Below are 27,131 nucleotides of genomic sequence, written 5' to 3' on the forward strand. Positions count from 1 at the left end.
ACCGGCAGCGGCTCAGCTTCTCGAGCTTGTGACGGAAACACAAAAGCAAATCAAGTCAACAACGGTTCGGCGCCCGGTTCGGCAGAAAAGCAATGGAAACGTGAAAAATGATGCAACTGTCATGGGGCGGTAATATAAATAATGATGTTGAAAAGCGTCCCTGCTTGCCTTCTGCCACGCTGCTGCCCGCGCCCTCACGACAAGTTTGAGTGACGCGTTGCCACGGGAAACCAAGGGCCCGTCGAAGAAAGCCCGACGACATTGGCACGGGCTGCTGCTGCTGGGTTTTGGTCGATGGTTCGGTGCCTACACAGCAACTTTTCGCCCCCCCGCCCCACTGTTTACACTGTGCAGCTGTGGAGGAGGAAAGCGTTTTCTTGTTCTTGTTTTCGTTTCGTACGCAAGCGGGAGAGAGGCGATAAATCTGCCAGCCGAAAAAAAAATAAACACGCCATCCACCGACGCGTCAAGGTATGTAAACAAACGTTCAGCGAGGCGCTCAGAATCAGAATGAAAAAAGAAACGCAGCCCCAACTTGTTAGCTAAACGAGAGAATCCATAAACGGTTTGGTAAAGTGCCACCAGTACAGACAAAAAAAAATGCAAAAATGTGGCGACCATCACTTCAACGTTTTTTTTTTTTTGTGTGCAATTGTTGTTGTAAGGCTCCGGTAGGTACGCTAACAAATGGATAAAGTTTAGCGTTCCCTTCCATTGGCTGCAGTTGTAGAACAAATTTGGGTGGGTGTGGGTGCAGCCAAGCAACCGACTTTTGATTGGATTGGTAACGCGTGGTACGCGTCTGCTCTCTTTAGGACGACATTTTGCCGACTTTCAAGAAATCCGGTTCGAAGGACCAAAAGCCCACGTGGGACGTGGGATATTTATATTTTACCAATCTTTGTTACGTTTTACAAGACACAAACTACGGCAGGTACAGAGGCGAACGAAAAGCAATTGAAGATGACTCTGGCATGTACTTACCGTGGTGAAATAATCGGCGTTTCGGTTTATCCCTTGAGCCTCGGTCTCGGTCGCCTAAAGAATCCGACGCTTCCGACATTCAGTTTGTAGCACCTAAAGAAGCAGGAAGAAAGGCACAAAACAAATGAAATTGAATATTAATCAGCCTTGCTAAGACACACTCGACAGTTTGGGTTGGAGATTTCACTGACCCAAGGCGCCATCGAATGAAAACTGCTGTGGTATCAGCTCCCAGCTCCCAGCTACCATAGGAAGCACATCATAATATCTCCCCGGAGTTAGTTTGGTTCGTTGTTCGTTGCCGACTTCCAACCCACTGAACCCGAAATGTCCTTACGGTAACACCGAACATCGTGAACATTGGAACCGGGTCTCCCGAAAAAGCGTACATAAATATATTCAAGCCGATGTTATTCATGGGATTTGGGCATCCTTCCCTCTCTCTCTCTCTCTCCTTTCACAACACAAAGGCGGGGTGAGTGCTCCAGTACGGACATGCCGCGCCAGAGTGCCGTACTTTCTACTAGTCTTATCGTAAAATCACTGCCTTCTGGATGGACCTGCCATCGTGCAAAGCAACCAACAGAGTGGCGCTACACTTGGGCACACAAACGTCACTGTTGCCATGGTGGCCGGGGCGCATCAGCGCATCGAACCGAGTACACTCAATGTGCTCTAAACGCTCCGCACTGTGGGCTTCACTGTGTTTCTTTAGAGATTGCTTTGCGTTGTACCTTCGTTCGTTGCTTTTCCATCTTTCTTCTTGTATTCTTCGTCTTACAACATCCGCTTATCGATCGCTGGCACAGCACAGCGTTTGCCTCTACTTCCGGGCGGGCATGGGCGAGTGCATAGCCAAACCGATGCGGGAAATAAACTCAACATTCATTAGCTGTCACCTACTCACGGCCAACGCCAACGATCGCCAGGTCGCCTTCGGAGAGCAGCATCTCGTGTGCGATAGGCCAACGCGTACGCATGATGGGGATGAAAATGAAAGAAAACGCCGGCACCTTCATAGCGCACCAAAGCAGCCTGGCCAAGGATCTAATGTCCCTGCCGACAACCGTACCCGTATCTCACGCCGTACTGTAACGCGTGCGCGCGTACCGTAGACTAATAAATAAAATCTAATTCCGTGATTTGTTGTGATAATGAATGCCAAACCCACCGCCTGTTTCCTTTGAACTCGGTCCGCGGACGGTTCTGCCGTCTCGCAGCACCCCACTTGGCGACAGATTTGCTAAAACCCCAAGTAGGCGGGCGGGGTGTCTATAGGTGAGCCCTTCATCATCATTAAACGGTGATTGTTGGCGCTTGCCCTCGAACATTTACCCCACACCGGCTTTCCACTGCGGAAAGTCATTCATCAGTACATTCCCGGCGCTACCCCGGCGGTGTGGTGGTTCCCGTTTCTTCTCCATTTCTCCTTCCTTCCATCACGCACTCACGCGGCCGACGGTGCACGGAAAACAGCACGGAAGGTCGGACAAACTTCAACATGCCGCGCCTTGCGCGGCACGTATTTTCCCGTCACGATGGCGACGATGACGACGCACTGCGGACGCGACTTGCCTGTGTGTGTTTATGTGTATGATTTAAGCTTTCCGTAGTCGTTTTGGGCCACTCTCTCCTCTCTAGAAAACTGATTGCAATTGTCAAATGGCAGAAAATCATGACTCTCCGCTACCTCTACCTTTCACCGCGGTTTTGCATATCCTTGCACCGGATTGCTATTGTTGTTGCTGTTTGTGTTGTTTGTCATACCACAGTTGCTGCTCCAATCTCGACACCGACAACCTCGCAAATTAGGCTTCATCGACATCGCAGCATTTGCACCATACCGTGAAAACCCATCGTTACCGCATTTAGCACGCGCAGCCGGTGCCGGTGGTCGGATGTTTTGCTGTGGACGGCCGCTACGTGGGCTGCTGGTTGATTGCTCCGACGGAAGCATCATTCAACGTTTGCAGCTAATTATTTTCGATGGATAATCAGATCAGAATTGTCACGTGCGGCGGGCGCCGTGGATGGAACGCCGTGATTTGTCGCAAGCAAGTTTTTGTTGAAGTCTGCCAAAGCAGAAAAAAATCAGCAGCAAAGAAAACAAAAATGGCACTTTCGAGGTAAAATATGAGCACATTTGTTTGGTTAATCATAGATTAAGATGAAGCAATTTGATGCATTCCATCCTATGAATCGAGTTTATTCAGCAGGAAGTTGTTTCAGCATAAGAAAATAAATCAATTTATTTAGCTAACTATCCTTATACTTATAAAGACCTTACTTTACATTCACAAGAGCGTTGCATTGTCAAAACAAAACGATCATTGAGTTAGATCAACTCAAAATAACCTAATTTAAACAATGAACCAATCTTTCAAAAATCTTGGCAAAATGATTTAATTCCTATGCGCGTGCTTCATTACAGCAAACAACAAACCCCGTTCCAACAGTTAGATTGTTTATCTTTACCGCATCTAGCGTATCTTTTGTCCATTTTTTCTTCTCCCTTTGTCAATGTTGTTTGACAGTTTCGGGACACTTTTTGGCACACTCGTTTGATTCCTTGCGTCTCCCAAAAAAATAAAAAAAAACCTCTGCTTTTATAATGAATTTAATGTAAACAAAACACACCGCCGCGCATCCCAGAACACCAAAACTCGGGAAGTGCAAATTAGCAAAGCTATCTTTCACAGCGAAAGGTCACACCAAAAAAACAAACACCAAAACGAGATCGACGTCCCAAACAAAAAACCTCAAAGTCCTTGTTGGGAACGGTTCAGCTGCGCTCACTGAGTTTTTTTCCCCTTTGTCCCTTTCACGTTTAAACGATCGTTTTCATTTTAATTAAACCTTCGCGCCAAACGGGAAAACATCTGTCATTCTTTGGCTTTTTTTAGCTCTGTGTGTGTGTGTGTGTGTGTGTGTGTGTGTGTGTTTGTATGTAAAGGTGCAGAAGAGCGGAAGAGGAAACAATCTTTGCTGGCAACAAAAGCACAAAAAAGCAGGCTGACAACAACTGGCCAACTTTGCTGAAAAACAATGCGGGCATCGGAGGGCATCCATCTTTCTCCAGCAGAGCACCACCCAGACGCTAAGTGGTGCACATCGAAAGCACAAGCGAAAAACAACAACATTGTTCAAACAGATTAAAAATCAACGAGCGTCATGCTGGTCCCGACTGGTATTATCCCTATCCCGCAGGGCCCGGGGGTTAGGGCCGGCGACGAGCAGCGAAAGGATGTAATTTCTATGCAATTCAGGGAGCGTTTTGTTTTTGCTGCTACTGTGCTGCTACTGGCCCGTTTGGGTGTGTCTAGGGCTGTGTCTAAACTTTTCCGTCTCGGCTGGTCACCGCGCGATCGTGCACTTTTCCTTTGTCCTTCGCTTTGCCATTGGTGGTGGATGTGTGCTTCGTGGGGCAGCAGACACACTTTATCCGAGTAGGCGAGGAGAGAGCACGGTGCATCGTTGCATGTGCTCCAAGCAAACGCGTTAACAACACACGCTGAAGGGAGCTTTTGCATCGCGTCGTCGATGGGAATTCGTTCTATCGATGGCTGTTTCGCAAGGAGGATCGTTTTCTCACTTTTTGTAACGCGAGCAGCCGATGTCGTTTGGCCGTTGCTTTTGTCATACAAATCGCGATTGGATTGCTCCTTGAGCGACAATCGAACTGAGCCGTCTGTTAGCGAGGAAGATTGTTTTGTGCATCATCATTTGTTATGGGCTTTACAGGGGTTTACGGGTCATTTTTTAATAGAAATCAATACAATAACTCAAGACTAAAAAAGAGAATCCAATTTGAAAAAAACATTAACATTTTTTTGTGTGTAGTAATTATTAGTAATTGAGGCCATCGTCAATCGATAGCAGAAAGTCTAATTTACAATACAATCACAATCATTTTGGCCCTTTCAGCACAATTGATCACACAAAAATCCACAATCTCATACTTGGAATAACTATAGGAAAGTGTTTCTACTATCCGTTGGATTCAAATAGCGAAGAAAATCTTATTGACGGTAGTAAACAACTTCCAAAGAAAACGGAATATGTTAACTTCAAGCTAAAAACCCCTGCAAATCCAATATGGACAACGCTTCATCATGCTGACAACGCTCTAACACGCTCAGCCCTTTACGCCTACTGAGCTGACATTAACCAAAGTTTACATTATCCACTTTGCACGGCCGGCCCTCCCATTCGATTTCGAACCCTCAGTCTCGAAGTGAAGAAAGTTCCCGTTCTCTCTCTCTGTGTGTGCGTGTGAGTGTGTCTAACCTCTCAGCACATCCAACGCCGCTCGCTCGGCTTGTCTTGTCGGTTTTGCTTTACGTCAAAATCCATCAGAGCATCACAGCACAGCAGGATCACTCTCGGCAGCGCCGAGCGCCGGGTTTGCTTTTGATAAGTTCCCGCCTCCAGGCTCCCGCCCATTACCATCAACCATCAACGGTATGGCACAGGCACGAAGGTTATGCTGAATATTTCCATCGCCGGCGGGCTGCTACATTGCAGATTCTCTGGCGCCAAAAAAGCGCCGTCGAATGTGATGTGTGCAAGAGGCATGTGCTTTGCGGTGCTGTATTTTTGCCCGCATTTTTTTCCCCCGTTTCTTATTTACAACACCACACGCATACACGGTTTTGTGTGCAGTATTTTTTGGGGGCATGCGGTTTTACGAGCCGAAAAGGGGGGAAACGATCTTTTTTCTTCCCGTCCACGTCCGATTTTGTTTGTTTTAATTTAGCACCGAGAGCGTTCTGGGTTTCCCCGAAACACTTCACGTACAGGTCGGAGCAGATTCCAGCTGCACGGTGGCTTTCAGTAGTACAGCGATGGCCGACTACGCACACCAGCCACATTTGAACCATTTTATTCGATTTGTTTCGCCCACGGTGCTTTGCTATCCTAAACCCATTAAGCGTTTCTCGTTCGGGTTATGGTTCGGCCGGGGTGGCTCATCTTGCTGTGTATTGCCCAACCCAGCTAAAGACACACACAAAGACAGCACGATCGTTAGAGAGGGCCCTCTCATTGGCCTCCACACTTTGCTCCCCACCCCTACCCGGGGGACGCTGCATATGTCCCTTCGCTGTCACATCCAATTGAAGGCCATTTTTCATTCGCTCAAAACCAAGAAAAGCTGCCCCACTGCCTTGCGCTTACTTCTCACGAAAAACCAATTCACACAGCACAGACACGAACACGCCCGAAAAGGAAAAACAGGGAGAGGAAAAGGTTAAATAAAATGAAACTGAAACGAGCTTCCATTCTGTTCCATTCTGACGGGCAGCAGCAGCAGCAGCAGAATGGATTCACCGTTTCGATTGCAGCAAAAGGAAAAAAAAGGAAAGCAAAAGGAAAAGCGTACTGCTACACATCCCACCGGCGAAACCGCTTTCCGAATGCTGCAGCAGTCAGCCGTTTTACTTCGATCTGTATGCCCGATGGTTGCCGCAATAAAGTGAACACCGGAAGGCAACCACGCACACCTACACACACACGGAGAGGCGCACACAGTGGCAGCAGCACAAGATCACAAATAGCGAATGAATTAAACATTCGAGCACACTGCGGGGCAGCCATCGGCAGTATAGGGGGAAGCTTTGTTGAAGCTTCATTCTTTCTTCCTGGCTTCTCGATGGCTGTGCGCTTCCTTTTATTTGCCCTTCCGGAGCACACTCTAGGCACGGAGTCGCCCAATCTCGGGGCAGCCCAATTTGTAGACTGTTTATGATTCCGATGACGATCCGATACGTTCGCCTTTTTCTGTCCTTTCTTTCCTCTCGCTACCGCTTTCCGCTTGGCTCGTTTGATAGCTCCGTTTTATTAGTGTCTAAACCGGAGTGGGGGGGCAAAAAAAAACCATGGAAGCATTGGGCATTGGGGGAAGCAATTGGGCGTTAAAGCAAGAAAACTATTCGAAATTTGTGTGAGCGATTTCCCGATGGAAAACTCATGCCCAAGAGCAGTGCCAAAGGAGCGTAAGAAAGCAGCCGTTTGCCTTGGAGTCAATAATTTAGGCTCATCTCGTTCCGGCTCCGTTCGGCGGGGGCCACAGCGCACTAATCGTAACGACCGCCAAAGGAGGGCACCGCTTTTATCGCTCGTTTGAGCGGAACTGGCAAGGCAGGCAAGTGCCACGGTTTGCAATAATCATCGAGAAATTGAGTGAAGGCAGTGCAGCCAGCGGCCGGTAACGAGCGACACGATCGCACCGTAAAACATAACGATCGGCTCCTCATCATGCCAATCGGAGATGAGATGCCTGCTGCCGGGCCAGTGATCCACCGCGAGTGGATGGATGTGGAATGTATGATGAGCTTTCCTTTGCTGTCTTTCAGTGCTGTTCTCAAAGAACCCGAAGAAAGAAGACAGCGAGACTACCTTTTTTTATTCTTCTTTAAAGCCAGCAAAGTTACATAAAAGCGCAACTTTAGTGGTATTACACATCTTCCAGCCAAACTACTTCCATCTCTTGCCATTCCCGCCTCAATGCAGGCCGTCTTTAATGTATTGAAATAAAACAAAAACAGACAGTTGCCTTTTTTTGTTTCGAATGAAAAACATTGAAATCGGTCTGCCGCCAGCCAGCCAGTTTGCGATTGCTAATTTATGCCCCCCCCCCCATTTTTGTCCCAAACACAAGCCTCCCACAGACCGTTTCGCCAATTGTTCACCCCGCTCTTCTGCATCGATGAGTGTGTGCCAGCCTTGCTGCGCTGTATTTTTGTGGAGCGGAAAAATTCATGGCAAATGCAGAGAAAAAACCCCACGTCCCCATGCACGCGCACATACAATTTGGGAAGAAAATAATAATATCGAATAACACACAGAGAAGAGAACTGCAATCTGAAATGCAGAAATAAAATACTGTCACAAAATAAAAAGCCCCCTTTTCGTGCGGCAGAATTGTTTTTTAATCGTTTATTACATCAACGGGGCGTTTTCATGTGTGTGTGTGTGTATTTTTTTGTTTTATTCCATTCCTCTGATCCACACACAGTAGTAAAACATTAAATAAATGTGAGAAAGGAGGGAAAACACAGCGCAACAAAAGCACCTCCAAGGAGGTGTAGAGAGAAGGAACTGGGAGGAAAGGCGAGGGCAATATTTTCACATTCCCTGCATTAATTTGCCATTTCACTGGGAAGCGCGCGGCAAACGGCCATCCGTAACAAATTCGGTTTTTATTGCGCCGCAGCGCCCTGCGCCGAGGAAATCGAGCGACCCGGGAGTGAGTTTTCCCCGGCAATCGTTTTCCACCGCTATGTCAACTCGGCTCGGGCAAACACATACGCACGCCGTAGGTGCGCACCTTAGGCTCAGTTTCATGAGTACACAAACGAACGAACACACACACACACACTGGAGCAGAGCAGAGCGTGTACAAATATTGTTATGTTATTCATGTTTCCTGAATGTTTGTCTCACTGCCATCACCACCACCACCAGCCCCATGCACTCATGAATGTGCTAAGGATAATCCTTATCAAGCGGCACTTCTTACGTATTGCCTTCCCGTGTTCCACCGCTTGGGTGTAAGTGTATATGCTGCTTCATGGGTTGTAATATTTTATCATGTTTTTCTTCCTTCCCCTACCGGTACCGGGTGGCTTCACGAGCAGTACCTGTTTCCTACCTTATACCCGCTTGCCACTGTCCCGTCCCCACTTGGGGTGCCATAATCTCTCCGAAACCGTGCAGGAAATGCTTGGGAATGTGTATCTTCTTGCGAGGTGTACCTCGCGTAGCAACATGACAGACAGCGCACACACTAGAAGGAGGGGCACGGTTTAACAACGGGAGCTGCTTAAGTGTTTGCTATGATTCAAGCGACTGCAAGCGACTGATCCGAAATATGATGATCGTGTTGCGTTGATGCTGCTGCTGTCGCCCTGATGATTATGCCTGGCGTGGCCAGGAGTGATGATGGTGAGAACATCCTTCCCAAAACCAAAACCCCCCAGCCCTCCGGGGCGCGGAATAAAGGCAACGAGGAGAAACGGCTCAGCTCTTACAGCTCAGGTTTTATGGGGACGACTTCTACCAACAAAACCAAATCGTACGGTACAGTTCGTACCTTCGTATTTGCTCTGATAAATGGTTTTTCCCTTTTTCGGAGGGCTCTCTGAGGGAGGGTCTGCATGAGGCCATCTGCCAGGGGCTGGAAGAATTTAATTTGCGTTATAGTCCAGCCAAGGTTGCAGCAGCCACACTTGGGAGCGGCCGCGGAGCCATAAAACCGTCTGGCGACTAACGACGGCACCACAGCTCAGTCACCACAGTCGGTTTTAAATCATAGCCCAATTTTCATTGCTTTCAAGATGCTGCAACATTAATTCTGAGCACTGCCCCCCCACCCCAAAACAAATACCTTTATGGGAGGTTTTTAGTATGATGAGTACGGGGAGAGTGGTCCGAGGGCAATTCAAAATATGATCCGTTTTGCTCGGGACACGGAAAAAGCTCGAGCGTTTTAGGTACGAATTCTCTTGCAGCAGGAGCGAACCTCCGAATCTTCCCTTTTCCAGGAACGCATTAGCAGGCGGCTAGTGGAAATGTGTTGGATTTAGCACGTAATCCCCACTCACCATCACATAGCGGCAGGCAGCTATTCCTGGCAATGGCCGGGCTTAGCACGACTTCACTCAATCCTTTTTCCGAACGATATCACACACGGCAGATTATGTTTGATTGGGTTTTTGCCTTGTCATAACACACAACATAAACTACACCAGCACTGAGAAACGGGGCGATGTGTTCCGGAGTGCAACGATGGTCCCTCGGATCTCGGGAGCAGTTTCAAAGCAATAGCGACCACATGGCGATGGGATCGGATCAAGCCGACTGACAGGCAGGAATTCTTTGGAAAGCGATGAGGAGAACTGACTGGAATAAATCCTTATCACCGATGTAACACACTCCAATCTAAATAAAAGTCTTGCAAAAACTGGGAAATCAAACCAATGATACCAAAAAAAAAAAAACAGGATCGTAAGACAGGAACTTTTGAGGATAGGACGTAGGGGGCACATTGCTGAGGGATTCAACACTCCAAGCAATTTACGACAACTCGATAACTTCCCAAACTGTAGATTCCAAACAGGACATTCATCTCATCATACCACACACACGAGCGCGCGTAATACTAACATGAGTGCATCGTTCTGTACATTCAGGTTTTTCCAATTCCTACTGCACATACGAAAAAAAAGAAATAAATACAAAAAGAAACGGAAAAACCGAATCACAGTTACAACATTCGCTAGAAATCGAATGAGCAAAGTTTGTGGAAAAGATAACTTTGGTGCCATTTTCCTCCTCGAACCGGCAGACACTGTGTACGTGTACGTGAACGTGTTTCGTTCCTCCAAAAGAGCAGAAGAACTTGCTTTAACGAAATTCCTAAAGGGTGCTAAAAGAGGAGGGGGGGGGGGGAAGTGGCACAACCCGAAAAGCCAATCACCAGGATCCATTCCGTCTGTTTCCGGCATCAGCACACACCGGTATGTAGCTCGAAAGCTGACAAATGGAAAAGTTTTACCCTTTTTTTGAGAGTGTGTACGACCGCACACACACACACCCACGTGCACGGTGTCCGTTTCACACCATTGCCGTTGCGTCATCGCAGCCAAGCAGGCAAATCGGAAATACGTCCGAAGGGGGATCGCTCACGTAATCCTTGTTAATCGTATCGACGTTGTTAACGCAGCCCTCGCGCCAAACCCCGTTGGGGTCTGCCAGCGTGGGCTACCGATCACATATTACCCGTCGGTCACCAGCAACGCATACCAGCAGCAGCAGCATCAGCAGTGTAAATGGCAGTATATGTAGTAGTAAGCTAGCCCCAGATAAAGCCATTGCAGCGGGGGTCTCGACATCGTTAACATCATCACCATTAAGCACCATTAACTATCAACGATCACACGACACCGTGTACAACCTTGTGCGGGGTGCACAGTGAGGAAGTTTTTTGCTGCTGTTACCCTCCTTCGTCGTGCTCGCGTTGGCTTTGCTGGATGTCATTAAGGGATGAGGGAGTAAAATGAGATAGAGGCTAATTGAAGCTCTCAAACAAATCCGTCCATTTATGGGATGGTTACAGCGTTACAAAGATTTCATTTTTCAAACAAAACGGTTACAATATGGCGTTACGAATGAACTCAGAACTTTGAAGCTTTAAATAACGCTCGCTTGATGTGCAATTTGCATACCTTCAGGCGCTTAGAGAGCACATTAAAATAAAGGAAGTGTACTGAAGTGTTTTTGACAGTATTAAATTCACCTCAAAGTACCGCATATTTATAAAGTAAAAAATCAATGAAAGTATAAACAAATTCCAGATTTTGTAAGTGGTATTTCACCTTCTGCACGATATTAAAATCTAGCTCCAAGTATTCTGTTGCTCAGTCGGTTGGAAACGATACCTTGTTCATAATTAAAACATCAACCACACCAACGACACAGACAACGGTGGGCTAAGGTTGCATCAAAGCAACGATTTCTTTCCCTGTGCTGTGGTTGTGGTTTACCACCCCCTTTTCCACATTTCCCGTACAAGCGCAAAAGTCACTGTTACAACAGGAAAAGCTATCGTTGAGGACATATTCTAATCCCTTACTGAAAGGTTTCCTGTCCTATCCCGCATCCTAGTTTTTGCTTTTGGACACAATGTATCGACTGACTGGGTCGAAGATTAGAAAGCTGGAACGGGTCAGTAGTAAAAAATAATAAGCACAAGCTAGCGTTCCCATCATGTTGCTGTTGTTGCTAGAAACTTACCACAAAACTTCATTCACCGGCGCAACATTTCCCAGTAAGCCCAACATTATTACACCAGACGCAAGAACAGTCCCGCCGGCACTTTCACAACTACCGCACAACTGCCGGGAAGCTTTTCCTGCAAGCGCATGTTTACTCTTCCGGTCCGATTTCCGTTTATGAATATTCATCGTCACCCGCACACACAATCGCCCACGCCGTCGGCCGGGGCTGCTGCTTGCGATGAAGAACAAGGGCCGAGGGCACGCGGGACAACGGCAAAAGGATCCATCTAATCGAGCACACAGCTGGAAGGAAGGTACTGCGTAGTGCGATGATGCTGGACGAACGGTAGGTGGGGGCAAATTGAAAATTCGACCCACCCATCAGCAAAGAAACTTCATTCATCCTTTTGCGTCACCCTCGCCTAGTTTGCACCCACTCAGGGATGAAAGGTTAAACAGATCGAGCACCACACCTCGGGCGAGCGAGAAGATCGAGGGAGAGCACAATCTTGCGGGCAGGGATTTACCAATAGCAAATGATAATGGTAATTGATATGGCATTTCCGTTGGCGTTTGTGGTTGCGGCCAAGGTGTTGGAAGGCGCTGGTACTGGCGCATCAGTAAGCATCATCAGCAGCAGTGCTGGCAACTGCTGAACCGATGGAACGGCTCAATCCCGTGCGCACTCGTCCGTTCGGGCTGGCACCACGGAGGCGCCTGAATGTAGGCAAACGCTAAGCAAAATTGGCTACGCGGTCGGGATTTGCGTACCGAATGGGAAATTAATTCCCTTTGTGCTTATCGTGTGGTCCTTCTTCGCCACGAACACAAGCTGCTCTTCTCATTTGCGTGACCATCGTTTGCCTTTTGCGGGCTCGCTGCTCTGTCACGCACTCTCTATCTCTCTCTTTCTCAGCGAACGCAACGCGGCGTCTTGCTGGCGGATATACGTGGATTAGAGGCATTTGGGCTAAGTTGCTGCTTACGATTTAATCTCGCCTCTTTTTTCTCCCTCTCCATCGTCACAGTAGTGTATAATCGTGGTTCGTAAAATCTCCGCCACGGTTTCCTGCTGCAGCAATCAGTTTAATCAGCCCGAAAAGCTGCCGGCCCCGAAAGCTTCAAATCAATCCCATTTTGTGCCGTTGACTGACACGCCGTACAGAGGCAGACAAAACAAGTGACAAGCAATCAATCGGAAAATGCGGAATGTTTTTTTTTTTTTTCGACTATACAATCCATCGTATGGTATGGTGTCGCAGACATATTCGGTTCAACTCACAGTTCCCACCGCTCATGCGGGTCCATATTTTACGAACGCACATGCGGAGGGCATATGCAGCGCACAAGCATTGGGAGAAGCACGCGGAAACGCTGAAGCGCATAGTAATTTTGCTGTCGGCTTGAATTACGAAATTTACAAAATGGCAAACGCAGACAAACACACACACATGGTGGGTTGATGTGTGGAGCCAATAATATATGTGTGCCGCCTTCCTGCTTCCGCAATTTCGTTCCACTGTTCGTCTCCACTAAACTCGCAACGGTCGATGCAGCATCAGCAGCAGCAGCAGTAATATGCCAAATTGAATTATACCAACCAATGAATAGATGCCGAGTGATCGGTAATAAATGGGGATTGCCGAGCGTTGGAACGATAATATCATTACCGATGCAGCATTTGAGACTGCCTTCGCACACACCGGGTCACACACACACACACACACACATGGGCGGCTTTGGGCCTGGGATGCGGCAGATCGTTTGCTATCTGCCCGATAGTATTTAGCAATTTATTTTACAAGCTTCCCGAACGCTTCCCGTGCCCCATCCACACGGAGGGCCTTATCTACCGGTGGAACTTTCTGTGTGCGCCTGGAGAGTATGCAACGCGCACCATTGCGGACTGTTAACTAGGTTTAATACAATTATTAACAACACATTCATTCCACTGTGAATGTGACATAATTACCGTTCTAAAGAGCGAAAGCACAAGCACACACACCGGTGGACGGCAGCACGGGGAATTGCTGTCAACTTTCTGCCGCACGCAGTCAGCGTTTGTAGAAATAATAATGAGACTAGCAGAAAAAAACGAGTCACATGAAACGAAATTAGCCCACTGGGAGTGTCACACCGTAGTGGCGGGGGAAAAAGGGTGTGGGCGCTTATGAAAAATTAAACCCAAACTTTAGGACGAACAAAAATAAAAGTCCTACAAGGCAGTAGAAGACGCATGTGCCCCGTCCGGGGTTTGAGTTGAATGCAGATGGGGTGGTGCTGTCGTTGTTAAAATTGTTTCACCACGTACACACACACACACCTACAAACACCTTTGGGAATGGCGCACGAAGACATTAGTATGCGCTACACGTAAGTGTAAGCCATTCGGGGAGGGAAAAAACGCCAAAAAAAAGGATATCTTTCTCTAGCGTTCTTAACGCCCGAATGTAGGCAATGAGAGACGTTTCAAGGAAATCCTTCCAATTTTTGTTATTAAAACCGCTACAAAAAACCCACACATCTCGACATTATCTGTGGTGAGCAAGTTTGTGTGTGTGTTTGTGTGTCTGTTTGTGTGCACACGTACACGAGCTCGTGCAAGAAGTGGCATTAGGTGAAAGTGTTGTGTTAACACGACACACCAACACTAAATCCTCGCTAAGCTCACGCACATGCCAGGAAGTTGGTGGTGCCCGGAGCTCCAGTTCCCGTACCTGAGCCGAGCGGTCTCTTTTTTTTTGCTTCTCTATACATTACAGCAAGCTTGGGAGCAAACAGTCAGAGAATCTGCCGTTAATGAGGAGCGAACGAAGATGGGGAGCATCCCATGGGAAAGGCGTGACGAGGCGTCACGTTAACTAGGAGCAAAATGAGAGAAAAAAAAACAGAAACAGACCAGGAACCAAGAACGGCGAGCGGGATTACACGAGTAAAATGCCCGGTAATCCTGTAATTCTCCAACATCCGGTGTTTTGCACCCTGTTTTTTGTAAGAGGGGGCTCCCATTAGCGCTTCCTTCTTGAGAGGGAAATACACAATGAGCAATAGCATCAAACACACACCTTTATCACGACCACTGTACTCAATTTAGTGTGTGGCAGTGTGCAGGGATGAGATTAATTTTTGAAACCTTAGAAAAAGGGAACACGAACTCCTGCTTTTTATCCACAATTCGTTTCATTTCTTGTGAAAAACGTAAAAGGATTTTCGTTTTACAAGGCTCAAAACAACTTCTCCCGCAACCGGAGCTGGGCCGTCCTGCGTTGTTGACCAAAAGAGGGACATCATGCGCGGAGCACAAACATATGAATCACGAAGAAGATTTCACATCGTCCTTCTTCAGCTCTCGTCGGAAAAGCCCATTTTTCACCCCCATTGTGTCGCATGCAAAGCACAAGGACACGCGCACAAGACGCACCCTGCCAAGATGATGTGTTGCTTTTTGGGGCGCGTTGTAATGTGAAGTTCCTCCGGTTTTGTGCTTTGTGCCGTAGGGGTAACCCTTTCACAGGGGATTGGAAAAAAAGTGAAAAGAAAATCTGCCACCGTCACTTTGCTCCTGATCGTTATTCCTGCCCATCATCGACCGCCGCCAAATGCAAACAGGCAGAAAAGTAGAGCGAGAAAAAAAGCCTGCAAAAACCTGCCGGCGGTCGTGAATATTAGAGATTTATATCGGAACCCCACACACACACACACCCGCAGCTACCGCCAATGAATGTGATTTTAATTTCAGATAAAAGCTGCCTCGTCGCGTCGCTGGGGGGGCATAAAACGGAACAGCGGATGTCCGGGTTACGGGCCCGAAAGGATCTAGTCAATATGATTTTTCAACAACAGCACAAAAAATGCACTAAAATCGTCTTCAGCTGGATGGTATGCCTCTCTCCGCGTGGGGCACAACGCGATCTATCGTGATGATAATCTAATATTGTGGCTATTTTTTCCTCCATCTCAAGTTGCTGGCACAGAAGAAAAAAAACGCTCGATTCGTTGTTGCTTCGCGCGTCGCGTTCGTGTGGTGTCAAATTTGCATGTATTATTTTTTTTTTTGAACCCCCACACCTCACCACACTGGACATACCAAAATGAAGAAACATGAAAAGTGTGCAATTTTCCTCCCCTCGGTATTGTTGTTTTTGCCAGTGATGCATTGCAGATACACTCTGGGGCAGTAGTTGTGATGTTATCGCGCGTTCGGCATCACAGGACCGCCATCTCTGTTTTGTTAGTTTTTCCCTTCTCTCGATAACCGTAAATCGATACCCGTAACACCCAGTCAATTGCTTCCCTGCCCGGGGAACAATAAACAACTTCCGAGCGGTATACGGCATACGCACGGATCTCGGTGTTATCATCTTCTGCTGCTGGTGCTGGTGCTGGTAGATGCCGTCGATCTCGATTGGGAGCACCAGAGATCGCCGCTGGGTTTCGCTCACAAGCTCTCTCTCTCTCTCTCCCTCTCTCTCTCTCTCTCTCTCTCTCTCTCTGTCTCTCTCTCTCTCTGCGATACCACTTAATCGAAGCCGTTCGAAGCATTATGATGAGCAGGAGCTTTTTTCAGTTTTTCCCACGCCACGACTGCTTTTTATGCCATCAACAGATTCAGTGCTGCTGGTAGATTTATGATTTTTTGCATGTTTGAAAATAACTGAGATTTTTGTACGGATGAAAACGAACAGGAAAAAAAGACATTCCACCATTCGCATTGAATGCCATCGGATAGTGATTGGAGAGGTGACGATGAATATAAGGCGAACCTTTTCCTTGACTCGATGCAATGCAATCAAAACTATCTGGCACAAAGCATAGCACACAAACACACACACAGACACATTCCGACTTGAGAAACGCCATACCGATTGGCATATGGTGATTTTGATTGCTTTGGAATATTGCATCAAGGGATAAACTTTCATACGTGTTCGCCAGCCAGTCAGCCAGCCAGTCAGCCAGCCAGCCACAATAAATACATATGAGCCCGGCGTACGCTGCAGCTGTGCAGTGGTTTTTCCATCCACTTGCCACACTCGTTTTTTTTTTTTTTGCCTTATGCAGCTCCGCACTCCACATTAAACCAACTGTACGGGAGTCACATCTAACACAATAACGCAGCCGGACAAATGGCCGGGTTGTGTGTTGCGGTGTCATTTTGTATGAATACTAGAGTAGGCCTTTGCCGGAAGTGGCACCGAGGTGGGTGGCTTAATTGACTTCTGGAATGTCGGCCTTAGGTCCAGGCCAGCGCGGCAGCTAGAAAGCTACCAAGAAGAGGAGGAAGAAGAAAAAGAGAAAAACAATGCATGATGCAACACACGCAAGATGCCTGGTACGTAACACCAACCCCAAACACGGATCCGGTCTCTTTGCAGCGCACTGCAACCACACTGCGGTACACCCCGGCACGGCAGAACAACAAGAGCAGATGAGTGTGTGTGTGCTCGCATGAATGTTGCTATGTTCGCTTTCTTCGTCCTTTTTGCCCCGCGCTCCCCCCCCCCCCTCACTGCACAAAAGCGGCGGCGCACAAAGGGCGAAACAATGCAGCTTACATTATGCTTGCTGCATTCCGCCACAAAACGATGGGCATCATGCTGGTGACTTCCGTCCCGTGCTGGGACGGAGTCGCCCGGGTCCGGCGGAGAAGATCATTCTGTTACAACAATATTTCATTATTGCACTCGGGAGGTAGTAGTGTGTGCGTTTGTGTGGAAAAGGTAATGGAAAAGGTGCAAAGAAGCGGCGAAGAGCACAGTGCACCGCTCAGCTTAGCAATGAAAACGGGTTGTGCTTTGTGCGGCAGAGGTTCATTTTTAGTATCACAAGCAGCAGCAAACGGTACCAGTAGCTCTTAGTGAGCAAGAAGGTAACCTTAAAACAATTTTTTGTTAAACGGGAATCGTGAGCTAAAATTGTAGTGCTCAATGTAATTATTGGTTGTGCAATGGGATAAAGGGGTTTTCATGATTGGAAATATAACCTAGAAGCTTGTTATTGATGAGATCTCGTCGCTGCTACTTGACACTAAGTTAGCAGATCTTGTCGTTAATGCAACAATTGTTGGCAGTTTTTCGCAGATTTTAAGTCAAGCGAAAAAAGTAGGCTTGTTAAAGTCCAAAATTTCAAAAAATGGTAGCTTAGAAGCTAAACATTGCATGACCTGAATTTAATGGTGGTACTTGTGTAAATAAATAATGATAAATCTTGGATAAGCGAGACTCCAATAGGGTAGAACATGATCAACATTGCATTTACAAGTAAAGAGCTCATCAAAGAACAAGAAAGAAAACTTGAGAAGTAATTATTTTTATCTGATCTATTAGAGGATTTGGCGGTCTGGTGGTACAGTCGTCAACTCGAACGACTTAACAACATGCCCGTCATGGGTTCAAGCCCCGAAAAGACCGTGCCCCCATAAGTAGGACTGACTATCCTACTATGGTAACAATAAGTCACTGAAAGCCAAGCTCACTCCACCAGTGGGTACAAGGCAGGCCTTGACCGACAACGGTTGTTGTGCCAAAGAAGAAGATTAGAGGATTTAATTTTTAAGTTATTATTTGTAGTTTTATACCCATTATACTTTTCAAAAAAGGTTTGAAGTTTTCATGCATCATGAATTGCAAGAATTTAATTTTATGGAAATATGACAAAGTCTCCATAAGATCATTTAATCGATAAGTTATCCTAATAGACTACTTTCTACAAACACATTTTCCGAACTAGAGCCTAACTTCCACGGATCCTACGGCTCCTGAAGGATGTTTTGTATTGTTTACTAACATTCCTCCCGAAGCACTGCCAACAAACTGCACACATTCTTTATGAGGTTTTGGAGTAGTTTCAGTTTGGTAGGAACAACCGCGAAAGAACGCATACAGCGAGTACTTTATTCCTTACCAGCAATGTTTCCTTTGCTTTACAACGACGGAAACCGATAAACCTCCGTTTTGGGAATCGCAGCCATACACTCCTGTACGTCCTGTATGCAGCCACACACACACACACACACTAAAGCCACCAAATCCCTATTTTCTCCTCGAGCCATGTGAACGATGTAGCTGCAACGTAAATGTAAACTTACGCCCTGTTTGCTTGCTTTCCCCTCACCGTTACAATGCCCTTCACCTCAAGGCCACCCGTTTCTTTTATTCCCGGATATAGAAAGCGACTCACAGCGTTAGCACACGCTATGGCACCGTTGGTACCAGTCGGTGGTCTGCTCACAAACACAAAAAGAGGACAAAAAAAAAACCCCCATTCCACTCTCGGGGTTGCAATGAGGTGGCCATCACCCGGCCTCGGCACAACCACACGCCGGGATCGTATCCGGGCACGAAGCAAAGAGTAAGGTTATTTTCTCATTTTAACCACCAAATGCCACAACAGGCCCGCCACTACACCAGCCAGCCAGCCAGCCAGTGTGCACACAATGCGGGATATCTCCTCCGTCCCCCTCCTCCCCGTGCTTTCCGGTTGGCGTGTTGTAACGATGTGGTAGAATATGGGTCCCATCACTGCATCAAGCAAGTAACGTCCCTCGTTCAATGTTGCCATGCGTTGATGGGCATGCTATGGCAGACGGTGATGGCGTTGCACTGAAAAGCAGAATTACGTTACGTTTTGCCCTATTCCCATTCCCCAAGTCCAGCGGGCGGGTGCACCCGGCACGTATCCCGACGCCAGCAAAAATGTCACGTCACGGCGCGTGTGCATGATGCAAAAACTGCTAATCTCATCGGAAAATGTCTCTCGCGCGTGTGCGTTTGTGGGGCAGGGCTTTGCGCAGTCAATTGCAGGTCGTTAGAGGTTGGCTGAGCTTTCGATCCTGTACCGCCCGCCCTGCAGCCCATTCTGCCTGCATTTGCATTTGTATCCGATTAAGCGCGGGAACGTTTTAAACCCTTCGTCGCTCGATTTACATATCAATGGATCGGGGGATGGCGATTTTTTTGCGATGCATCGAAGGGTACTTCGAAAAGTAACATCGAGGTGCACTGATTCCAATCAGGATCATAGGGGTGACCAACTTCCATGGGGGGCGCACAGAATTCGCGCAACTTGGTCACCGGGACTAAAACATCGAGGCGGAAAGTCTCTCTCTCTCTTGTTTCGGAAGCAATTAACTGCTCAACCCTGCCCAACTTGTTAAGCCTATCAAAACATGGGCAGGCTGACGTCAGTGATGAAAAACGAACGAACAAAGACCACTTCTTTTACTCCCCCTTTTTGTTGTTTCCTTTAGTTAGTGGTGTATGGAAAGGTTGATGACAATTACGTACCCGTGACATGGTCCGCAAAATTGCAGCCCCAAACTGCAATCCAGGACGCGCGCTGCTCGGTTGTTGAATTTAGAATAGCAAGTGATGTGATTGCCCACAGCCACGCACGTAAACTGGTGAAGAGAGTGCACTGTGTGCAGTTCCTGTACCATGGTGCAGTGGCGATGTTGATTCTCCGAAATTACAGCTGACTTTTGGTCACCACCACAAACTGTACCTATTTGGAGAAAAAAGGCAATGAAAAGAAAGAGAGAGATGAGAAATGAGGTGAAAATTTTAATACTTGCACGCACGGGCTCTTGCACAAGCACAGAGTTCCGAAAACAACTGCTAGTTGTTGTTTGTGGTAAAGAAGGTAATACACGTAGAAGGAGTGTGCTTGACCAGACCAGGATGGTATGAAGTTAACCTTAGTTGGTAATGGTGCAGCATTACACCGTGCTGTGTTGCAGACATGTAGCAAAGCATATACCGGTGCCGCATTAGGCTACACTCTACAGGCGTCGAGGGGTCCTTCAGAGCCAATGGGCGACTTAATTGTACGTTATGGTTTATCGAGTGTTGCCAACGAGCCATGTAATTAACTAGTGGCCGTAAGAAGGCAGTGTGACTCTATCGGTCAGAAGTGCCACTCCGCACTACTGTGGACGTGGACTTGGTTGCTTGGAAGCGTTTGGATGCTTCAGTAAAGGTTACATGGAAATTAGTCCTACAAGTCTTTGCCTTTATGACCTTAGGAAGTGGTTGGGAAAAATCCAATATTTCTTCAATTTTATTGTTTTCATAGTTGCTAAAAAGAGCTACCAAAGTACAAAATTAATGTGCTTTATTCAAAAATATCATAAAATACAATTTATTGCAATAAGAACTCCTTAGACAGTAAATTTAAATACTTTGTTATGATTGTGAAACAGAGTATTGGAGCCACTCCGTTTCACTAAAAAGATAATAAAAGATACTCTCCAACGACTGTAATGTTATCCATCTAATCAAAAATCTGCCAACAAAGATGTAAAGGGAGGTCAAATAATTAAAAGAAATGCTTGTAACAAAAGCTACATGCTCCAATAATACATCGCGATGAAACAATTGTTTAAAATTCAAGCCACTATTCACCAATGTATTTATTTAACATTGTACCGATAATGAGAACACACATTCTTCTCGGCATGTTCAAACCCGAGACGAGAAAAAAAAAGTTTAATTGAAGGAAAATTGCATTAAGAAAATGGCCGAACCCCGTTCCCCCCCGTTTCCCCCAGGGATAGGAACCAAAGCAAAGGCCGAGCAAATTATGCTTAACGCTCACTTCGCCTCGTCTTATCATTATCGCACGGTTGTGTGCCGCAGTGGCAAATTAAAAGCAATCACAACCCTGCAATGCAGACGACGGTTTCCCGTTCTTTAGCTGCACTTTCCGCTCCGAAGCTGTCCTTTAAGCTTGCAACAACAACAAAAAAGAAGGAACTGTTGAAACAGAGCTGGATATTCTATTTTTCCACCTAATCTCTAATTTGAATAGCTCCAGAGAATAGCCACCGACTGTGCCGGACTAAAGCAAACTTTCGTTGTTGTTTTTTTAAAGCCACATCGTCGCGAATAGCTCCAAAATAGACTGCGACGACAGTGCGAAAGACTCACATTCTCAAATCCCCTTCCTAAATCCTGCCCCTTCTCCAGTGAATTCTACTTTGTTTGTTTGAAAAAATAAATTTCACCATTTTCGCTTCGGTTATGTGTGTGTGTGCCATTTTGTTTTCCACTTTCAAGCAGTTCGCGTTCGGTTTCGTGACCGCGTGCCGTGTGCTACAGAGACCACGACGGTGCCTTCTTCATCTACCACTAGCGCTCACTCACTCCTTTCCTTCCTCATAATTTGGTAATATTTATTTGGCCTCGTCACTCGACCGTGCCGAGTTTTTCACGCTTTTCCATCTAACCTAACGGTGACTACTGCGCTACCTCTTCTTCGTTCCCCGGTCGAGGTTGACACGCCATAGGAAGAGCAGACCGACGAACAAGGATATTCTTTTATTTTCATCCACCATCTCTCTCTCTCTTCATCCCCGAGCGTCAGTCACGCAGAACATTATAGTCTGTGCACACACACACACACACACACACACACACACACACACACACACACACACACACACACACACACACAAACCCTGCTAGCCCGAGACCGATCACGGTTATTTCATTTTTGTCATAATGACGTTTTTTTCTTCTATTTTTATTTCCCCCTTCGGTCACACTCCCCGGAGCAATGCGCTTGGCGAGGGGCAGGACTTGGTTCCTTAGCCGGTTCCTTCTAATTTAGAGCATGATTTTCCAGCTCACCTCCCTCGGTGTGGCGTCTAGCAAAGGAGGGCGGGCGGGCTATAGTTTCACTGCGGCTGTTTTCTATGCTTTGCTACATAATCACGTAATTCCTTCCGCTTGGGCCAGTAAACAACATTAGCGTAATGAGAATTGTTAGCGGAAAGCGGACGGTGCCACCGTCCGTATTGTGCCTTCTTTTCAACATTAACCGGTGCCGTGGGTTTTATTTTCCTCCTTTTTTTCGTTTCGTTTCGTTTTTGGTTAGCTGCTGAAGTGAAAATTTCGGAGTAATTGGTGGTGGTGGTCTAGGAAAATTAACTTCGCTAACAGCACACCAAGACCCGGGGGTTGCTCGCGGTGGTCGCGTGGAGTACATTGACCATTAAAGAAGCAACAAAAGCAGTACTCCAGTATTTTGTGGCGTGGAAGAAATGCACAACAACAAGGAAAACACATCGTCTCTAGAGGCGTCAGCGTCATCACTGGACACTCTCGGGCACTGTTTCATTCCCGAAAGTGTTGCCGAACGCCACCCCACATAAGCCACCAACCACGCGGTTAGGGAGTCAACTTCTTTTCTCACTCATCGTCATCATCGTTTCGTTCGTTTTCCAACCACCCAAGAGCACAGTGGATCTCTTTAATTAATTGCTTCTCAATTAAATTTAATTTCACACCGGAACGCGGACCCGGTGTCAACTAGCAGAGGTGGAAGGGCGGAATATCGCACCTCGCAGTGCAGCAGGACGAACTCCGAACATCGTCCGGTACGACCACTGGCAGCAGCAAAAGAGCAGAGCGAGTGCTCCAAAGTGAAATTATACGGTTATTGAGATCGAAAGTTCAGTGCCGAGCACCTTCGTTCTACTCACCGTGTAGGCCACGTTTGTCGAACACCGTCGAACATAATAATTCTACCAGCCATTGCAGGAGGAAATGGCGTGCGGTTTTGTACAGGTGATCGTAGGAGAAAAAAGGGAGGTTTTCTTTTCACGGCGAGACTGAAGGCGCCCGGGCCCGTTCAGGCCCATTTTCTCGGCAGCGGGCCCGATTACGGGCACGATGGTGCAGCAAATTGCAGCGATCGACTGCTCTCTCTCTTATCCGTATCCTTGGCGCTTGCCAAGAGCGCCGTCTGCGGCAGAAACCGCAAAACGGTAATGCAGGGGATGCCCATAACGAGCTGCACTGTATATATCACTAAATCAACAATCACATACTCCTTCCGAAAATTGCGAGCTGCACTCTAATGTATGAGCAGGTACACCCGGGTTCGGATGTACTCCGAAACAAGAATGAAATGGCAAAGGGCGTGCCAATTTCGGAACGTGCCAACGCAAAACCCCATTCTCGTTTTGCACACTCCTGCCGTCTGCCGAATCGAACGAAAAGGGACGTCGTCGTCGTCTGGGTTCGCACACTAGCTGCAGGCTGTCAATATGTCAAGAAGGATCCCCCCCCCCCCCCTCCCACTGCCGCAAATCGCTCAACCCAGCGCTCAATCGAGAAATGATGGCGTCTCTGCAGTTCGAGCGCCGGCAGGCTCGGCCCGGCCCGGGTGATTAATCATTTATTCAACGAAAGATCACTTCCGAAAATTATCCACCACGCGACGCTTCTGGATGCAAAACAAGGGCACCTGAGGCGGTGCCGTGTCCAGGGAACAAGTGATTACTAATGGCCAGTGCAGGCAGGCAGGCTGGCAGGCTGGTTAGATGCAGGGCCCAACTTCACCTGGTGCACAGATAGCCTTAGTGATGGTGGTGGTGTTATTCCTAGTTCGGTTGTTTGTCATTCATTCTGACACGCCCGGACACCGAGCGCCTCTGACAATCGCTTTCCACGTTTCCACGGCAATCGAACTGATGAGAACATAGAGGTTCGTTGTTTGGTTTTGGATAGGATGTCCTGCTGGAATGCGCCACAATCATAATTCATTTTCTCGCTGGTCACTTTCGCAAATTAGTTTGCAACTCAGATCATGTTAATTAGCTCTTCGCTTTGTCTCTTGTGGCTCGTGCAACTCTTTCTCAACTTTAGCAAGGATTGGTGCTGGCAACTGAGCCAACCCTTGTCCCTTAAGTCAACTGTCAATTGCATCCCGGACGAGATGATGATAAATTTAAAAGTGTGTGTGTGTGTGTGTGTTTTTTTTTTAGAAACTGTGCTTTACTATAGAAAAAATAAACTTTATAACGCTTTAGCAGTACAATCTGCCCGCCAACTTCAGAGTGACAGGGTGCGCCATCCTGAGCTGGCAGCATTTCTTCTGCGGACACTCTACTGCTGCTGCCGCCGCCGCCGCAGCAGTTTCATTTTCACGTGTCAACGAACAAACTCATCAACCGGACCGACCCGGGTCGACTCCCTGTTGTTTTTTCTCTTCTACCAACTCTACTGCTGGCGCTTTGTTTTTGTTTCCCCACCAAAAACCGACACCCCCATTCTCGGCGAACTCGACACGATGACGGCTACCATGCCATGCCGTTGTGGTTGGTTTTTTGGGGTGGCTCTGTGTGAGTGTGCGCTTTCGCGTTCCATTAATTTCGATTCAAATGAAAGACAAATTATGTAGCTCGGCTTCATGGCAGTGACACTACCGTCGCCACGAACATCACTCCCCAAGCCCAGTTGAATCACATAACAACAAAATACCACAACAACGACAAACGGCTCTCCAAAGGATGGAGAGGAAGGTGTCTTGGGCTGCTGCTGTCACGCACCATAACAGCAAGCGCCACTAACTCCCGAAAAAGCTCGGAACAGCAAATGGCAAAACCACACTAACACACACTCGCCCACCCATTCCGTGCTGGTGATAAATAGTGAATCACACTTCAGCATTTTTGGAAAGAGGAGTGGAAGAGAAAATGGGTTTAGAAAGTTGCACAAGACGCAAACAAAAGGGCTGTGCAGTTGTGTGGCGTTTCACGCGTTTAGAAGTCTCTTTACCGAGCGAGCGTCTTCGCTCAGTTCTCTTACCACAAAATCTAGCCGAGCGGGAGGCCCGCTCTTTCCAATGGGACAACTTGGACCACCTTACTCCCCGCCCGTAAGTGTTTGGGCACAGTAATTGAGCCACGATACTTGTTCTGCTTCGGTCGGACTGCCTTAAAAGACACACCACAAGAGGGCACTCTGCCTGTGTGAGTGCTGCTCGTGACGATCCATTTACTCAAACCTGGGAAGCGAATTAGTGAGTTCGTCTCTTGAGCACAGGGAACCACACTTTTTTTTGTTGTGTGTTATTGCGCCATCTCTGCTCGCTATGGTGCGTGCGTGCTCAAGATGATTCTAACAAGATTTCCTACTTGCGACCGGTTTCTTTTGCAGATCGACAGGAGGAAAGCTTCTCGCTTGCTTGAGTACGTCCGGGGACAGGTTGCGTACATCACTATCTGATTAGAACGTACCGTTGCAACGTCTCGGAAGCGGTGCGTCCTCCAACTGGATGCGTATTTGTGTGTTTGCTTTGCCGACGAGACTGGATAAGAACCGGAGAGCATAATTGTGTTTGCCAAAGTTGATTCCTAGACAAATGCGTGCACAACACACGCACACACCGTACCCAACAGGTCGATTGGAGCTACTCAGACGATGAACGAACGAACAAACGAACGACGAAGTGATACGCTTCTTGAGGTGGTTTGTCTTCATCAAATGCTATCACGTACAGCGTGCGGTGCCGTATCCTTTGGATGATTAAATTAGATGCGGATAGTTGTAATCTCCCAAGCGTACCCCGGAGCTAGTAGTTAATTAAGCTCAATGATATGCATACAAGTGAGTTGCTGTAGGCGCACCCCAGGGCGTATACTCGGTCTAGCTTTATACTAATTTAAAACATGATTTGCTCCATTTTACTGAAACGGGATAGCGTGAAATAATATTTAAATTTAAACTCTCCTGAGCAAACAAAACTGGAGCTCTTTCAATTCACCTTAAGCACCGACATTGAAGTCTTGCAAGAGTGTGCCAAAAAACACGCCTTTTTTACACCAACATTTATTTCCATAATCTCAAAGTACGCCTGTTACCGCCATTTATCACGTGACAGAGCATTCAATGGCCCGTGAAAAAAGCTCCAACTCCACCCCGGCACGAATGCGTTCAGCACCACCACGTCCACATATTCGCACATTGCGCTGTTGAATATTTTGCAGATAAAATTCACTTTGCCCTTTCCCATTCCACACCCGTCTCGATTGCGTCTTTCGCGGGGAGTTTGTTCGATCATTCGAAGCGAGATGCAAATTGTGGGAATTTATTCTCGTACAGGGTAAATTATCCATTTCATTGCAAATGGCACCGTGCAGCAATCAAGCGGACGCAGACGGTGGTACAGGACACGCGAAACGAAAGGAACATCTTACACTGCTTCAACGCTTCTCCACATCAAAGGAAGTTTTAGAGTAAGACATACATATAACTAGTAAGAGAGAGAAAGATAGTGAAAGAGTAAGCTAAGTTGGGTGCTATCCTTCACAGCTCTCTGAAATCACTTAAATATCAATCCATATCCGCTCGAGCGTGGAAAAACAAACCGGCAGCACAGCAACCCCTATCTTGATCTATCTGTTTGCCTTTGCACGGTGAGATTGCCCTGATTGATACTGAGTGATCAAATCAGTTTGCATTTAATTAAAAACGCGATGCGGACAACAAACTAACCAAGCACAGCAGGGATGGGGAAAAAAGGGGCCAATTCAAAATTGGCTCAATCGATACTTTGTCGGCATTGATGACAGGGATTTATGAC

The 27,131-nt window shown here is 47.2% G+C and overlaps 1 long non-coding RNA gene across 2 annotated transcripts in view; it reads right to left on the reverse strand.

The window, feature by feature from the left end:
* The window catches only part of LOC121599029, a 77,632-nt gene that overhangs the window by 15,332 nt on the left and 35,169 nt on the right, over positions 1 to 27,131 (reverse strand). For both annotated transcript variants that reach the window (XR_006005630.1, XR_006005629.1), the window contains 2 exons: positions 20,048 to 20,264; positions 985 to 1,077 (listed from right to left, as the gene is read on the reverse strand). This is a non-coding gene — a long non-coding RNA (uncharacterized LOC121599029). The remainder of the gene's footprint in view (positions 1 to 984; positions 1,078 to 20,047; positions 20,265 to 27,131) is intronic.

The sequence above is a fragment of the Anopheles merus genome, chromosome 3L, assembly GCF_017562075.2.
Source record: "Anopheles merus strain MAF chromosome 3L, AmerM5.1, whole genome shotgun sequence".
Taxonomy (NCBI): Eukaryota; Metazoa; Arthropoda; class Insecta; order Diptera; family Culicidae; genus Anopheles; species Anopheles merus.